Here is a 17,165-nt window from a genome sequence, read left to right as displayed (position 1 = left end):
CGCCGCACACAGAGGGTATGCAGGTAATAGAGTCAGTAAGAGATGCTGCACTGCCCGAGGGCTTACCGGTGGGCTGTCCCCCGCCCCAGCCACGGAGCCCTCACAGACAACCAGACCTGCTCCTCTGGGCTTCCCTTTAGAGCCACTTGCGGAAACCCACGGAGCTCCAGAGAAGGGGGTGGCTGGTGGAGGGGGTACCCACCCCCTCGCTTGTGCACGAAGACACACACACTGGAGAGGACAGGATGGAAACCAGGCCAGGTGAGCCTGCAGGGAAGGAGCTCCTCAGACCCCAGGAATAGCACCCCCCTACACCCACAGAGGGGACTGCTCCCCACGATTAGGCCACACAGACTGAACCACCTCCTACTACAGCGAGCTGAGGGATCCAGATTTGTCAACTTAGCGTAACACTGCCTGTGCTGGATATTTTCCATGAGTTCCTGTAGATCTTCTCCGCACACGTCTCCCTCTACTTTGGGCCCCAGGAGGCTGACAGGTACGGATGGCATCAGAGGCTCCCTTGATCTCTGGGTTCCCCAATGATCCATTGGGCTCACCCGATGGGGCAGCCAGCAGGAAACTGGAGAGGAGGAGGAGCGGGAACAGGATCACTGTGATTTGGCTGCACGCCTTCCGGAAAGCCACGCTCTTGTCAGGCAGCCCTCTGTACACAGTCCCCTCTCCAAGTCCCCATGGGCCGCGGGGGTGCTAAAGGCTCTCACGGTTACCAGCCTCAGGGTGCTGCACTGTCCTTTGCTGGTTTTCCTAAATTCCGCCCACACCTATGTAAACAGCCCCTTTATTAAGTTCTCATCAAATTACCCAGCTTGGGTGTGCTACCTGTTTCCTGCCAGGACCCCAGTACATCACTCAGGGAGATGTTCTTGGTCAAATCATGGCAAGATCGTCATGGCCAGACATAAGCAAGTCAGGCAGAAACAGCTCTGGGGTTATCTGGCCTTGTGGCTTCACATACAACAGGAGCTCTCTGTGGTGGGGAGCTCTCTGTGGTGTGGTCCCCACCCTGAATGCCCATCAGCACCCAGCCAGAAACGTCAGTGAGTCCGAGACTCCCAGGGGACCACGGCGACCCAGACAGCAGGCACCCCAGCTGGACAGGAAGCCACCACTCAGCTTTCTCCACTGTTGGCCAGGCAGGAATGCGGGCCAGGAGTTGCAGATCTTCTAATTATTCAAAGGAAATTGGAAATACATATTTTTATGTGAAATCCTCTCTTGGCTCACACGGTTTAAAAGCAAAACTCGAGCCAAATGCATCTGCAGCCAACAGAGAGTTGTTTGTTCCCCCACGAGTTCCACTCTGATTCTGAGATTCCATCTTCTATGTAGACGATTCAGAGCGATGATAGCTTTGGTGGTCCTGCCAAGGCTGCACACTCTGAATCTCTGAGTCTCTGCCTCAGGGAAGGAAGAGGGCCGGCAAGGGTCCTCGAGGCAGAGGGCCCTTGGCAAAGCCCAGACCGTGGAGAGAGATGGGCAGCGTCGGCAGTGAGGTCAATGGCCCCAGGTCAGGAACAGGGAGCCGGGCGGAATGGGGAACTGGATTGAGGTGATTAGAAGCGGGAGACATTGTCATTGGACAAGGAGCTAGCCTCAAGAAAGGTCTGGGTTACTTGGGGTTGGTTTGTTCATTCATCCATTTGTTTATTACCAAGTTCTGTTTTGAGGATACATCAAGTTCTATCTGAAAGTTGCAGGGGTGCCTAGGCCCCATTCCGGTGGAAGGTGACAATAGCATCTTTATCTCCTGGGAGACAGGCAAATTAGCATCACTTACAAAGGCCTATAGTCCGTCCTCCTTCAGAACCATCAAATCACTGGGCGCTTAGATGACTGTGTCCCGGAAAGGACATCTTATCCCTCCAGCTGCCTCCAGGCCCAGCCAAACTCCCAAACTCGCCAGGACAGGAAAACCTCTCCAATGAGGAAAAGGCTCTAGCTAGACATCCCTTGGCCTTCTGTCCTTTCCTTCCCTGAATTGCTCCAGAATTGTCGATTCCCCCGTCTGGCACTGCCTAGGCACCACCAGGTATTGCCAGGCTGTTTTCTGGATCTTCCATCTGTCTCACCTGTCCACTAGATTGTAAGCCCCCCAGGCAGCAGGGTTGGATTTTAAGCTTTACCCCCCATTTAGGCTCACCCCAGCTTCTTACAAGTGGAGTTCCATAAATATCCACATGATTAGGCATTTTTGGTGATATGACTGGGTAGTAATAAGAAATTACAAGCATAATAATAATGATGACAGATGCCTTATGTTTATGTAGCACTTTGAACTTTAGAAATAAGAAATAATAAACCTAATAATAGTAATGATAGATGTCTTACCTTTGTATAGCACTTTGAAGATGGCAAAGCACTTTCACAGACTTAAATTTTATATCATCTTCAAAATCATCTTTATAAAAAGTTAGTGGGGGGCATAGATGAAACAAGATAGGCGAAATGCAAATTACTGCTGAAGCAGGGCGATGTGGACATGCAGATGCACTACACTGTTCTCTCTCCTTGGGGATCTATTTGAAATTTTCTACTGTAAAGAGTTTAAAAAAACAAAACAAAACACTGTACTATGTAAGTCAAGTAAGAGGCTTGCTCATCACCCGTCTTATTTTAAAGCTGAAGAAACTGAAGCCCAGAGAGGGGGGCTGGCTTGCCGAATCACTCAGCTTGTGTGGACCCGCCTCTCTGAGAACAGAGAGGTGGCGTCCCCGCTCCTTGTCACACGCTCTCTTTTCTACATCACTGTTGCCCAGAGTGGGTCCCACCAACATCATTCCCTTGGAATGTTAAAAGGGTTCTACGGGGACTTCCCTGCTGGTCCAGTGGTTAAGACTCCATGCTATCAATGCAAGGGGCGCAGGTTCAATCCCTGGTCGGGGAACTAAGATCCCGCATGCTGCACGGCACAGCCAAAGAATAAATAAATAAAGGGGGTTCTACAGAAACTAAGATCCCATGGTTAAATACGTTTAACAAAGGGCCAAACAAAACAATCAAGTCCTTTTCCTGCAGGACTTGTCAGAGCCTTTACAGAGCACTCTGTAGAGCTAATATTCCGTAGAACACAGTTGGGGAACACCGAGCTACACAAGACCCGCAAGCACACAAGAGCCCTATTATGTACCCAGATGCCTGCCAGTCCCCAGAGCAGGGCTTTTCAGACATCAGAAGCCAGGCCAAGTGAAAGCCGTATGAAGAGGTACGCTACAGATGAGCCCTGCTAGGTGTGTGCAAAGTCCTGGGTGACAGAAGGTGGACAAACATAATCTGCCAGGGGAGTGGGGGACTATTATGGTGCGTGGTAAGGCCTCTAGATAATGGCTGGGTCAGAACAGGAGTTGTCAGCAATGCCAAGAAGGTACAGAGGCCCAAACTGGGCCTGGCCCTCCAGGCTCCCAAATAATGTCAGGGCCCCGCAAGGCTTCCCTTTGGAGGAGGGATGGGGGTTGTTTTTCCTGCATGGGCTGCCCCTGAGCACTCTACAGGAACAGATGCTCCAACCCTCTCCTGTGCCAGGAATTGAGCTGCTGATTCAAGCTGCCACCCCTCCCTTCCTCGCTAATCCTCCAGCCCTGGACACTTTTGTGCTCACACCAGCTTCTCTGGCAGTTTCACAGACCCTTTGGGCAGCTGTACTGATACTTAATCACTAATGAAGCAGGGTTTTTCCATCTTCCTCTCCACCCTTCTCCTCCTCAGTAGCGAGGCCTTGGGCCATGGAAGAGCAAGTACGAGTAAGTACGATCTGCTCTGTGAAAGCTGGAACGCAATTGTTTATCATCCTCAAAAAATAACAATTAATCATCATTGAGCACTTATCGTGTGCCAGGCCCCGTGCTGGGTGTTTACCGACATACAATTCCCATGATAACCCTAGGAGTAGGTTCTGTTTTACATCCCATTTTACAGCTGGGCAAACTGAGGCACACAGAGATGAGGGGATCTGGCCCACATGACCCAGATGATGAGTGATAGAGCTGAGCTTTGAATCCAGGCAGGGGGCATCTGGAGGCCCTGCTCAGAACCACTCTGCTAAGCTGCCTCAGCTGACAGTCTCTGGTCAGGAGCCTGCAGAGTTGAACTCACCTCAGTGGCAGGTCTTAAGAGTCAAGGATGGCCCAGGGGCAGCCAGCCTGGAGGCACCAAGACCCGTAGGCTGTAGAGACCATCTCCAGCAACCCCAGCAATTTCCCAGCCCGTTGGCTTATTCCTTTGCCTTTGTCCCCTTCCCCACCCCAGTCCTGGTCACCCGTGATCAGGAGCCCTTTACCTGCAGCTGGACCAGCCCTGGTCAAGGCAGATGGTGGGAGCTAGAATTAGCCGTGCGGTCAGAGACGCAGCATCTAAAGTCCCCAGGGAGCTCTGGGCAGCCTCACGCCATCTGAGCTCTGGCCTTCCCTTTGCCCCTGGCCTTTGGGCCCCTCTAAAATCCTGGGCTTTGGCCTTGTCTCCGGCCTGGCACCCCAATCCCTTGGGGACCTGGATGCTAACTAATACAGCCTGCTTCACCTCATCACCCCCAAGGGAAGGGACCCTGATCCTTAGACCTCTCGCCTCTGAAATGAGCATTCAGGAGGGAGAGGAAGACCAGGGAGCTTCACTGAGGTCTGGAGTGTGTAGGGCTTATGCCCGCTATTTGCCGTACTTCCCGCCTCATTGACTGAACCCACCTGACTACGTGATGAGGTAACAGCATCACCATTTTACAGATGAGGAAACTGAGGCTCAGAAAGGTTAACTAACTTCACCAAAGACACAGGTGAGGGGAGGAAACTCGTCCACGCTGCCATCAAGGATGCCATGGGGTTACGACCATAATAAAGCAGCAGTAGTGTTCACAAAGGCAGGTGTGACTCTGGAGGAGATGACACCACCTTCATCTGACACAGCGCTGACACCCAAACAGGGTAATCAGGGGCCTAGACTTCACTCAACTGCTACTATTACTAACACCTAACTTAACACATACTGCACGCCAGGCACCCTGCTATGCACTCAGCATGCAGTATCACATTTAAACCTCACAACACTGTAAAACAAGTACTATTATTATTATTATCACTTTACTAAGGCTTAGCAAGCTAAAACAAATTACCCAAAGTCACTGCAGTAAGTGCCTACCCAGCAGCCATGCCAACTTCCTCATTCCCAGAGTGCCTGACTTTTGTCCAGGTGCCCCCTCCTCTCCACCATGACTCAGGGAAGCATAACCCAAGTGGAACTTCATTACTCTAAGCCAATCACAGTAATTCCTTTCCTTTTGCTGGTGACTGATTTAGGAAAGAGCACTTGACCCAATTCTGGCCTGCTGGAGGGCTTCTGGGGAAAGTTTCCTCGCTTATAAAAGGAAATGCCCAACAAGAGATGGGCAACTCGTTCTTCCACTGAACATTGTCGTTTATGAATGTGATGACTGGAACTACAGCAGCCATCTCACCACCATGAGGCACCAGCACGAGGATGAGCCAACATGCTGAGGAGAGCAGCCAGAGAGGTGGAAAGGACCTGGGTTCTTGTTGTGTAAGCCCCAACGTCCTGTTTTTCTGTTACTTGCAACTTCACAGAGAGAATGTGAACTTGCATCTCTCCCCCTCTAGACTCTAGACTGAGTCCAAGCCCAGAGCCTGTATCTATATGTCCCTCTAAAGATTAGATACCAGACTGTCAAGCTACACAGATCCAGGGATGGTTCCGTCTCCTCAACTGTGGGCCTGTCAATCCTAAGTAGAAAACACAGGCCAGAGCTCAGCCTGGCCACCAAGCCCTGAAGGACAAGGATCCCAGCAGCTGCCCTCAGCAGACACTCCACAGTGGAGGGAGATCCAGGAGCCAGCCCCTGCCCCTTGGGAACCAAGTTTCGTTTCATTCTCCCTTTCCACTGCCTTCCTCTGCCATTGCCCCATAAATCTCCGGTTTATTAATTCTTTACATGAGGCAGTCGGGGTGGGATCCTGATTTACTCCCTGTTCATAAAACGCTGAGAAATTAAAGGTGGAAATTACCCAGAAAGACACAGAGCCTCCACCGGGGAGCCCCAGAGCAGTTCCTGGCCCAGAACCAGGCCCTCTCTGCCCTTCCCACCTTCGGAACTCAGGATCCGGTGATGTCATTGCCTTGTCCTCCCCCACAGACACCTCTCGGCTCCTACTCTGCACAAAGCAGGAAAGGGGGTGCCACTGTCTCCCTGAAAACCCATTTCAGAGTCTCCTGTTTTTTGAAGATTTCCTCTTCTTATTTCCTCTTCTTATATCCCTTCTGCTGAACATGATGGGGAGGGGAGATCAAGTTGGGGACCAAAAGTAGGGAGCTGATTAAAACAATTCAAATGCCCAAATATGTCACAAATCCAGAGACATGACCAGGAGGGAAAATAGAAACTTTGTATTAAATGACTTCACCGACCCAGGTGTCTCAGTGGCCCGGATCATCCTCCTCATTTCTCTAACCTCTGAGGGCACCTCAAGAGCACTTCACCCCACCACTCCCCAAGACCCTCCAGGTACTCAGAACGCTGACAGTCTCTAAAATCCAGCAAAGCCTGGATCCTCCTAACAAAACCCTGCCTGGGTCTCAAAGCTGCCAAGGCTCCCACATCTCACAGCCCACCCGATAATTGGCTGCCAGATCCCACCTCTGCCCCAAAAGTCAGGGAGAGTTACAAGCAGGCATCAGGGTCTCATATCAAGGACGAGGACTATCCTAGTTCAGTATAACAACATATCTTTAGTCCACCTATGTGCCAGGGATGGCACTAGGTACTGAGTCCATTTTTGACCAGGTCCCTGCTCCTGAGGCTGTCACGACGGTTTTGAAGTTGTAAGATTGTAATGAGCAGAGTGCCAGGGGAGCAGGAATACAGGCCACTTAGCCCAATGGAGGGAGGGGAGTTCAGGGAAGACTTCCTGGAGGAGGAGGTGTCTGGGCTGAATTTTGAAAGATGAGTAAGCGGCAGCCAGACTAAGGAAATAGGGAAAGGCATTGCAGTCAGAAAACAGCCTGAGCAAAGGCTTGGAGGTGATGTAGCACTCTGTGTTCTCAGGGAGGGGGACTGGAAGCAGGTCATCATTACCAAAGCGTAAAGCGCGGATGGATAATGGAGAGAGGATAGAGAGAGGCAGCTGGGCCTTGACTGTTGTGCTAATGAGTTTTGACTTTATCCCAAGGGCAATGGGGAACCATTAAAAGGTCTCCGACAAGACAGGGACATGATCCGGTTTGCGAACAATCCCCTCTGTCTGCCACGGGGAGTGTGGACTTGGGGGGACAAGAAGCAAGAAGGGAAGCCACCACCAGCAAAAGATGGAGAAGGGTCAAGGCAAAGCAGAGGGCTCCTGAACGAGGAGCAGCTCTTTGTTCTGGAGGCATAAGCCACGTCTGCTATGGTCTGGACAGGACAAGGAAGAGTGACAGGGCAGCCTGGGGGCTCCGGGGTGAACGGAGTGAGGGCCTGGGAAGGGCTGCCGTGGAGAGAAGGAAAGCAATTCGAATCCCAGTTCTTTAGCCTGTGAGGGGTCCCCTGTGAGCCTCTGCGCCCACCTGGTCCCAGTGGCTGTTTGCAGGCAGCCTCCCCATCACCCCCAAGCACCCCGGCCCCTCCTGCCTCTGCTCAGCCTCCAGCTCCCCTTCCCTCCCTAGGCTGGGGAGGAGGCTCTGCCCATTCAGCTCCATCTCCTCCCTGAGAGAGCGGAAGGACAGAGGAGCGGAGCCAAGATGGGCAGCCCACCCCAACGCCCCTGGGAAAGACTGGACCCTTGTTCCCACCATCTCACACTCAAAATTCACCTCAGTCCTTATTCTCAGGCCCCTCCCTGTGCTAGGCATAGGCCACACCCCACCCACCACCTGGCACCTCCTTACTTTGTGCAGTGACACCACCACCCCAGGGCCCCCAGCCGTCAGGGTCCTGCCCCTGTGTGCTGACCCCCGTTATGCCTCATCACACTGAGTATTGAGTCTGTTCATTTCCACCAGATGCGGTGCCTCAAGGACAGGAACCATGTTTCCTTCATTCCTAAGGCTGATGCCACTCAAAGCCTGGTGAAGGAGACTTCCCGGGTGGATTCTGTGATGGGAGCTTCTCACGGAGCCCAATCTGCCCAGGGAGGGTGTGTTTCCTGACAACAGGGTGTTCAACACCTGTCTCTTTCCAAAGTACTCTCTCCGCCAACAAAGACCACCTTGCTGGCAAAACAATACGCTCAAAAATGATGTTCTCACCATTCACTTCCAAAAAAGGAAAACAGTAAGCACGTTTCCAGTGCCTAACACGTGCCATTATCTCTAATTCTAGAATAATCCTTCAAAGGAGCAACTGTGGCTGCCATTTTACAGGCTAAGAAACTAAGACTCAGAGAAGTTAAGCCGCTTGCCCAGGTCACACAGCTCACAGTCCAAGCCTGGACCTCCAAGCTCTCCCGTGCAGTCCACCGACCTGCAGAGAAGCCCAAGTGTGACCTTGGGTCGCATTACCTCTCTGGCCTCGGCTTCCTCATCTGGAGAGTGGGATAACAGGAGGACCTCCCTCACAGGTCAGTTCACGAGACAATCCATGAGGAAGCTGGCACGTGGTACCCTCCCACACGTAGCCATCCTCCTGCTTGGCTCAATGCTGTCTGGAGGGCTAGCTTCCTACCTTCATCCACTCTACGGCCCCTTCCTGGGGAAGGAGGGAGAGGCATACTCCTGCATGATAAGTGAACCAATAAACCAATCTTTTTGTTTGGGTGGGTATAAATTATAGCAGGAAGCTTTTTCAGTTAGTGTCCTCTGTGGCATTAGAAGTATCATTAATTATGTATTAGGTGTTTGAAAGGAAAAGACATCAGTAGCCTATAGGATGCATTTGCCTAGTAATAGAGGATTGATTAGATGCAGTATCTATAGTGAGGGCTACTGAGATTCAGGTCCCCGGCTTCACAGTGGTGGTAAATTACAGCCACAAAAATCTCTGCGATAATAAATAACAGCGTCCCAATTGCTGAAGGAATTCCCGGTGCCTGTTGATGGGAAGTGGGCAGCCACCCAGTCACTTCTGGGGGAAAGCAGGACAGGGCCCCACGACTCCGCTGCTGGGGGTCTGGTTCTCATGGTGGGCGACTCCGACCCCCAGCCCAGCTCTGAGCTGGGCCATAAACACCTGCTCAACTCAGTCTGCAGATGCTCCAGAGAAAGGCTGGAAGCTGCTTCCTAAACCTGGATTTTGCTAAAGGCTCTTCCGCGACTCCCTCTGGGAGTCAGATGCTCGAGGAAAAAGAAAGTGCATGTGTCGCTTCTCCAACTGCAAGGGTGTGTGTCCCCTTTTAATGAGGAGGGATGGAGGAGAGCTGCTTCCACTCCTGGAGAGATGAAGGCCACTGAAACCCCTGTAGTCTGGAGCCCAGGAGTGCTGCCCAGAGGTAGCAGGGACGGGATCCTACCCGAGCAGCAGTGACAATAATAACAGGCAACATTAATGAGTGTTCACTGTGTGCCAGGCCAGGTCTAAGCCTACTACATGGATTAACTCAACCCTCAAAGCAGCTCTGTGCAGCAGGTGCTGTCATAACCCCACTGTACAGGTGAGGAAACTGAGGCACAGAAAGATCTCCCCTAGTGATCAGCATTGTCCCCTCCCTGACGTCCTTTGTGCCTTAACTTAAACGTCACCTTTTTGTTTTAATTAATTAATTTATTTATTTATTTATTATTTCTTGGCTGCATTGGGTCTTCATTGCTGCGCGTGGGCTTTGTCTAGTTGTGGCGAGCAGGGGCTACTCTTCGTTGTGGTACGCGTGCTTCTCATTGCGGTGGCTTCTCTTGTTGCAGAGCATGGGCTCTAGGGGCATGCGCTTCAGTAGTTTGTGGTACGTGGGCTCAGCAGTTGTGGCACGTGGGCTTAGTTGCTCCACCATGTGTGGGATCTTCCTGGAGCAAGGCTCGAGTCCGTGTCCCCTGTCTTGGCAGGCGGATTCTTAACCACTGCGCCACGAGGGAAGTCCCAAACGTCACCTTTATATTGAGACCTTCCCTAACGACTGTTTAAAACTGTATTCCCATCCCCACTCCATCACTCCCTTGTCACCTTCAGATATGCTCTATCATCTACTAACTTATTTTGTTCATAGGCTGGCTGCCTCCACTAGAATGTAAGTTCCACAAGGGGAGGGATTTCAATCTGTTCATCTTGTGTCATTCACTTCTGTATCCCCAACAGCTAGAACAGGGTCCAGCACGTAGCAAGTGCTCCATCAAAGTGTGAATAAGTAAAGGCTGAGTCACCTGCCCAAGGTCACCCAGCTTTTAAATGGCAGAGCTTAGGTTCAAACCCAGGCACCCTGGTTCCTGACCCAGGAAGGACCTTCTCCCACTGCTGAATGAAACTCCATGGGCAATGGTGATCTCTGAGTCTTTTCTGTTCCCCTGAACTGAGTTGGGAATACCAGGGCTTCTGATAGCAGCCCCCATCTGACTTTTTGTGGGCAAAGACAAGCAGACTTGAAAACAGACCCTCTCCAAATAACCCTTGTGTCATGGACTGAATGTTTGTGCCCCCCCGCAAGATTCTCATGTTGCAGCCGTAATGCCAGGATGGTTGTATTTGGTGTAAGGAAGTCATTAAGGTCAAGTGAGGTCATAAGGGTGGGACCCTGATCCAATACGATTAGCATCCTTACAAGAAGAGTCACCAGAAAGCACTCTCTCCCCTCTCTCTCTCTCTCCCCCTGCCACCCTCTGTGAGTGAGCACATACCCAGGAAAAGCCATGTGAGCACACAGGAAGAAGGCAGCTGTCTGCACGCCAGCAGGAGAGCTCTCACCAGAACCCAAACTGGCGGGAATCTTGATCCTGGACTTCCAGGCGCCAGAGCTGTGAGAATATGAATTTCTGTTGTTTAAGCCACCCAGTCTGTGGTACTGTGTTACAGCAGTCTGAGCAGACTAACATACTCTGTCACTGCTGAGTGCTGAATGGGTCTCTCGCCTGCTGAAGAATGCTGATGGCTCCCCACTGCCTGCAGGGTAAGGTCCAGACTCCAGCACCTGGTCCCAACTGGGTATTAATTAATCGACTAATGGTGGCTGAATCAGATCCTACTTAGGTGCCTTCCTGGACTTGCTCTGCCGCAGCTTCCTCCTATACCATCCAGCAGTTACTTTCTCAATGGAGAGCCAGGCTGCCACCATTGCATCTCACCTAACACCACCGCTGTCTCAGCCTCCCCTAGGATGAGACTCTGGCACAGCCTCCCCTGCATCCAACACAGGAGCCATAGCTGCTCCAGTGCCCAGGTTCAATCCACTGGACATAAGGAGGTGCTGGTGGTTCTCACTTCTGGACTCAGCTGAGGCACCATACCACAGGGCGTGGGATTTGGCTTCCCCAGTGGCTGCCCAGAAGGGCCAGGTGATATGACCCAGAAATGCAAGGGAGTTTCCTCATGGGGAAAACTGGGACCAATGAGAGACCAAGAGGCTGGCTGATAGACTCTCCGCCTTCTTCTACCCTGGGCAACCTGTTCTGAGTCACACTGGTTCCACTCGGCCTAACCACAGACATCCCTCATGAGTCAGCAACGGACTGGCTTTCTTTCCTCACTTCCTTACAAAGCTGTGGCTGGTCGGCGTTTGCTTGTCCTCCTTTGTTGCCTCCTTCCCTTCTCTTCTCACTCTCCTTGCCCTGGGACTATACCCCTACCCCCAGGAGAGCACCAGCACTAAGTTTTTGCCTCAAGCTCTGTTTTCTGGGAACCTAAAATATACTCAGTCATGGATGGCCCTTGGTACCAGTAGGGCTTTACTCAGAGTTAAGACCAAAAGAGAAGATGAATTATTGACTCTGAGAAGGAAACAAGATACTGCTGACCCTCTGATGGGGGAAAGTGACCCAGATCCATGGAGACACAGACAAAGAATCTCTCCTGCTTCCCATGCTGCTCCTGGAAATGCTTCCACCCATGGGAAGGCAAAAGCAGCCCAGGTTCCCTGGGGACTTGACTTCCTGAAAGACATTGAAGGGATTCAAGCCTGTTGCTAGTCTGAGGAGCATCTGATAAACAATTTATACGAGAGTGTAAAAGACATACTACGGAACCTCTGTTTTCAGAGGGAGCCCATGAGAACTGCTGATGCTAACATTTGCTGAGTCTTTATTGTGTTCCAGGAACTAAGCTAAGCCCTTTACCTGCACTGTTCATTTAATCTTCACAAAAACCCTATGTACTGTTATTAGTGTTAAGTACTATTATTATTGCCCCTTTCACAGATGAGAAAATGGGTGCTCAGACAAGTTAGGTAACATGCCAGAAACCACGCAGAAGGGACTCAACCCATATCTAAAGAGGGAATGCTGAGCACGGTGATGGCCCATAAGGAAGATACTTTGGGGGTACAGCCCTCCTAAGGAAGCCTTTTGGGTTGGTATTTTCTGTGGCATTAGAAATATCATTACTTCTGTACTAGGTAGGGATGTATGTACAACATGATAAATATAATTAACACTGCTTTAGTTATACATGAAAGTTGTTAGGAGAATAAATCCTAGGAGTTCTCATCACAAGAAAAAAAATTTTTTCTATTTTTTTTTAATTTTGTGTCTACATGAGATGATGGATGGTCACTAAACTTATTGTGATAATCACTGCGTGATGTATGTAAGTCACATCATTATACCATACACCTTAAATTTATACAGTGCTGTATGTCAATTATATCTCAATAAAACTGGAAGAAAATTAATGAATACACATATATACATATATATATCCATAATGTATTAGGTATTTGAAAAGAAAAAACATCCTTTGCTCCTTTGTTTCCCGTAAGGCCAGCCCTGGCCTCAAGGTCCCTCCCCAGCCCGAGATGCGTAGAGAGGTGCTGAAACATCCAAAGTGACCCTTCCTTTGCACCCTCACAGGGGGAAGTCGGTGGGGGCTTGAGAAGCAGGCAACAGGGCACAGTATTTGTCTCTGGCTCCCATATGACATAGGTGGCTCTGGTCAGAAGCAGCTGCCGGTGGAATAAGAAAGTCTCCTCCCCCCAGCTGCTCCTCCCAGGGTCCCAGGGCCTCTACCCACCAACCAATCCCTCTGCTCAACGGAGGGAAAAGCAGAGGTTTCTTGGGCTTTCATTCTCCCCCAGTTCCCCAGTTCTGAGAGGGAGTTCTGGACCAGAAAGAATAAAAGAAAAAGCAGCAATTCTTAATATAATGACATTGAAGAAGAGCAACTCCATTTTACCTTGAAAACTGCAAAACTGAAAGCAGAGTCTATGTAGACAATGCAAATGATATGCATGTAATATGCAAACGTAATGCAAATGATCCAGGGCCGGGTCAGGGCTAAGGCGCCCAGTGGCCTCTAGGGGAAGGTAGAGGAAAGCGAACCCAGGGTACTTAGGATCTGGGGTCAGGAACCAGGTGAATGCTTTGGCTGGGAGCACCTTAGAGAGGACCCACGTCCACGGCACTGTGAAACTTCCCAACCCCACGGACTCTTCCAGTCACACCAGCACTGCACTACATACACGTGTACACACACACACACACGCACACACAACTGTTGTCACCACAATGACACACACATTAAAACACACACACACTCACAGAAACACACAGTCATGCTGTCATGAAACACTGACGCACAGACACCCAGCCATTCACAAAGACACAGAGACTCACTTACACACCCACTCATTCCACCACACACATGGATGAATGCAAACACATATGCAGACACACACACGTAGAAACACACCAACACGGACACAAACACAGACGTACACATCTCCATGCTGACCCAGTGCAGCCAGTCTGATAAATCTATCTGGAAAAGAAAACAGTCTAGACGTACTGAATACCTACTGTGTACCAGGCATGGTGCAGGAACTTTAAATCCTCATTTGATCTTCACGAAGCAAGATTAAGAAGTGGGATGTAGAGGGGTGACTATTCCAATATTTACTGACAAGGAAAAGGAAACCCAAAGGTGAGTGGATAGCCCGAGCTTACCCAGTAAGCAGCCGGAAAGAGAGAGACCCAGTTTCGTAGGGTACCATGAAGCCACGCCATTCCCCCTCCCCCAGCAGAGCCTTCCCTGTACACAGTGGGACACAGACATCACTGCCAGCTCTTCACTCCTCCACCTCGCGGTCCTCCCCAGACAGCGGTTAACCTCTGGCTTCCTCAGAGACACTCCTGCCCTTCTCCATCTGGCCCTTTCATCACTTTGGCTGGGGTGTGCTCTACCATGCAACCTCACGTTACTTCTGGCCTTAGTATAATCTAATTTGGAAATCTCCTGGGGGAGGAAGGCAACCACTTCTTTCAACCCAAATGGGATACAAGACTGGATTTTCAGTCTCTGCCTGTCTCTGGGCGAATGTTCACACTAGAAAAATGACTCTTTCCCCAAAAGTATACAAACTTTAAATGCCACTCTGCCCACCACTTCCCACACACACACACACACACACACACACACACACAGACACTGAAAAGGAAATGTGCTTTTCAGGGCAAAGAATGAGTAATATTTGTCACTCCCTGCCATAAAGTCACCATGTCACTTTGGGCAAGTCACCCACCATCCCAGGGTCTCAGTTTCCTCATTTGCCTCATTTGAGAGATAAGGCAAGCTGATTCTCCAGGCCCCTCCCTCCCCCACCTTCCATCTCCCTGATAGCACAAGAGCCTGAGGCTGGCAGCTGCCCTGCGATGTTCCCCAGAACTGTCCCCTGACCTTGGGGACTCACTGCTAATGCTGGGATCTGACAGGAGCACGGGCCTGGGCCCTGCCAGGGAAGGACAAGGTCAACCACAGCCCCAGGGGTTAGGATTCAGCCATCACCCCCGGGCCTCTGGCCTGCCTACCTGAGATATTCTATGTCCCCCTGGTAGCCTCAGAGGTTCAAAAGGGAGGTCAGCTTGGAGCAGGGGAACCCTGAGATATAATAAGGCCGTGATTTCGGAGCAAGCTGGAAGAGTTGCAAAATGCCACATTGAGGGTTCCGAGTGTATTTTAGGACCTTGGGCTCTCTTTCCAAATTAATATTCATGGGGACAGGCATGCCATCTATTTGCATATGTAGATTGTTGCTCATCCACTGCAGGATAAAAAAGTTTTGGGGTGTTATTATTTACTATAGTTACTTTAAGCTTGGATGATAAACCAGTCGAGTCAGGCAGGGGGAGGGCAGCTTCCAAGGGCAGGAGTAAGTTTTAAATAATTTTCGATCTGAGGAAAGGTGGGTTCCAGATACCCAGGAATGAGTCACGCCGACCCTGACCGGCAGCATCAATTCCAGGACAGCCCTTCCAAGGTCATCCCATTCAGCCCCTACCTCAGAAAGCCTGGCCACCTCACATGGTCCCACAGAAGCCTTTGGAAAACCAAGCCCACCACTATCACTCAAGGTCATGGTTGAGAGGCAGGCAGGCACAGGTTTGGGGTGTGACTTTGGGCAAGCCACTTGAGCCCTTGTTTCTGAGGATAATGACCTGCTTTGCAAAGTTGTAAAATACACACTAGAAAGTTATGGAGAGGGATGGTGGTGATGGCTGCGTAATATTATGAAGTATTTAATACTAGTGAACTGTACACTTCAAAATGGTTAAGATGGTAAATTTTATGTTATGTGTATTTTATCACAATAAAAATAAAATTTAAAAAAAAAGGACAAACTTGAAAATAAATGCACCACAAACGTGCTTGTTAAAGTGTGAAGCCCTAACCAAGGTAGCCGTTGTTAAGGTATCTTCTCTCCTAGGGTAACTGGCATCCACTCCTCCCACGCACCTTCAGGGAAGCCTCCATCCCCTGCCACTGCCATCCAAAGCCACCCGAGGATCTGAGAACCATTATCCTGCTCTCTACTAGCTTCACTTCTCTTTTCGGCATCAAATAACACCCTAACTACTCCACCAGAAAGCAGTGAGTCCACTGGGAGAATCTAGAGGTTCCCAAATTACTCCAGAGTCCTTGTACTCTGATCAAAGAGCCCTGAAACCTGGTGAGGGTCCGTAGGGAAGGAGGCAGTGAAGCCTGGTAGCAAATTCAGGGGCTCTGAGTCATGCAGACCTGGGTGGAATCCAGACGCTGCCAATGTCCAGTGGGACCTTGACTGTTCAATTTCTCTGCGCCTCAACCTTCTCGTCTGTACGATAAGGCTAATACTATTCTACCTACCTCTTGAGATAGTGGTGCATGCAAAGGTCCAACATGTGGTTTCTATTATTAGGATTGCAGAACCATCAGCCACAGCTCTAGCATTAACTCTTTCAGACCCCTGGGGGTGCTCTTTCAGAGCACTCAACATTTGTTCTCAAGCAGGGATTCCTTAGGCACTGAAGTACTAGTGTTGTGGTTTCATTTCAGTGATCAAGTAGTCACACTCAGTCGCAAGGCAGCTTTGTGTCAGCGTCTGTTGTTGCACTAGAATTAAAGAGAGCTCCTTTCATTGTTGTGGGCTAATGACAAAAAAGTGGCTGCCTGACACACAAATGCTTTTGTGCCAAGGGCTGGCCAGATGACCCTTCAGCACGTTGTAGGAACAAAAGCTTCACAGTTGTTCAAGCTAAGAGAAGCAGGGGGAGAGTTGAGTCACCACAGGGCGTGTGGTGGAGGAAGCGACCAAAACCATGATCATGTAGCAAGGGTTGATGTAGTCTTAGCACAACAGCATCTATCACGTTAAATTAATATTGTTAATCTGAATGTTATTGGCTTTGTAGTTTGCATTTTAATTCATAAACTTGTTTGGGCGCTAAGACTATGAATGAGCTGTAAGCATAAGTTGTTTATGTCTAGTTTTGTGTTTATATATATATAATATATATATTATTATATTAGTAATTTAAGACAATATTGGAGGTCTGTGGAAAGCCTTTTCCTCCTTTTTTTTTTTTTTTAATTTATTTCTGGCTGCGCTGGGTCTTCATTGCTGCATGCAGGCTTTCTCTAGTTACAGTGAGCGGGGGCTACTCTTTGTTGTGGTGCGCGAGCTTCTCATTGCGGTGACTTTTCTTGTTGCGGAGCACAGGCTCTAGGCGTGTGAGCTTCAGTAGTTGTGCCGCACGGGCTTAGTTGCTCCGTGGCATGTGTGATCTTCCCGGACCAGGGCTCGAACCGTGTCCCCTGCCTTGGCAGGCGGATTCTTAACCACTGC

The 17,165-nt window shown here is 50.1% G+C and overlaps 1 protein-coding gene across 16 annotated transcripts in view; it reads right to left on the bottom strand.

Annotated features, from left to right (window-relative positions):
- MEGF11 (multiple EGF like domains 11) overlaps positions 1-17,165 on the bottom strand; it is a 425,478-nt gene that overhangs the window by 358,128 nt on the left and 50,185 nt on the right. The window lies entirely within an intron of this gene.

The sequence above is a fragment of the Orcinus orca genome, chromosome 2 (assembly GCF_937001465.1).
Source record: "Orcinus orca chromosome 2, mOrcOrc1.1, whole genome shotgun sequence".
Classification (NCBI taxonomy): domain Eukaryota; kingdom Metazoa; phylum Chordata; class Mammalia; order Artiodactyla; family Delphinidae; genus Orcinus; species Orcinus orca.
Note: the sequence above shows the minus strand (reverse complement) of the source record. Positions and strands in the feature narration are given on the sequence as shown.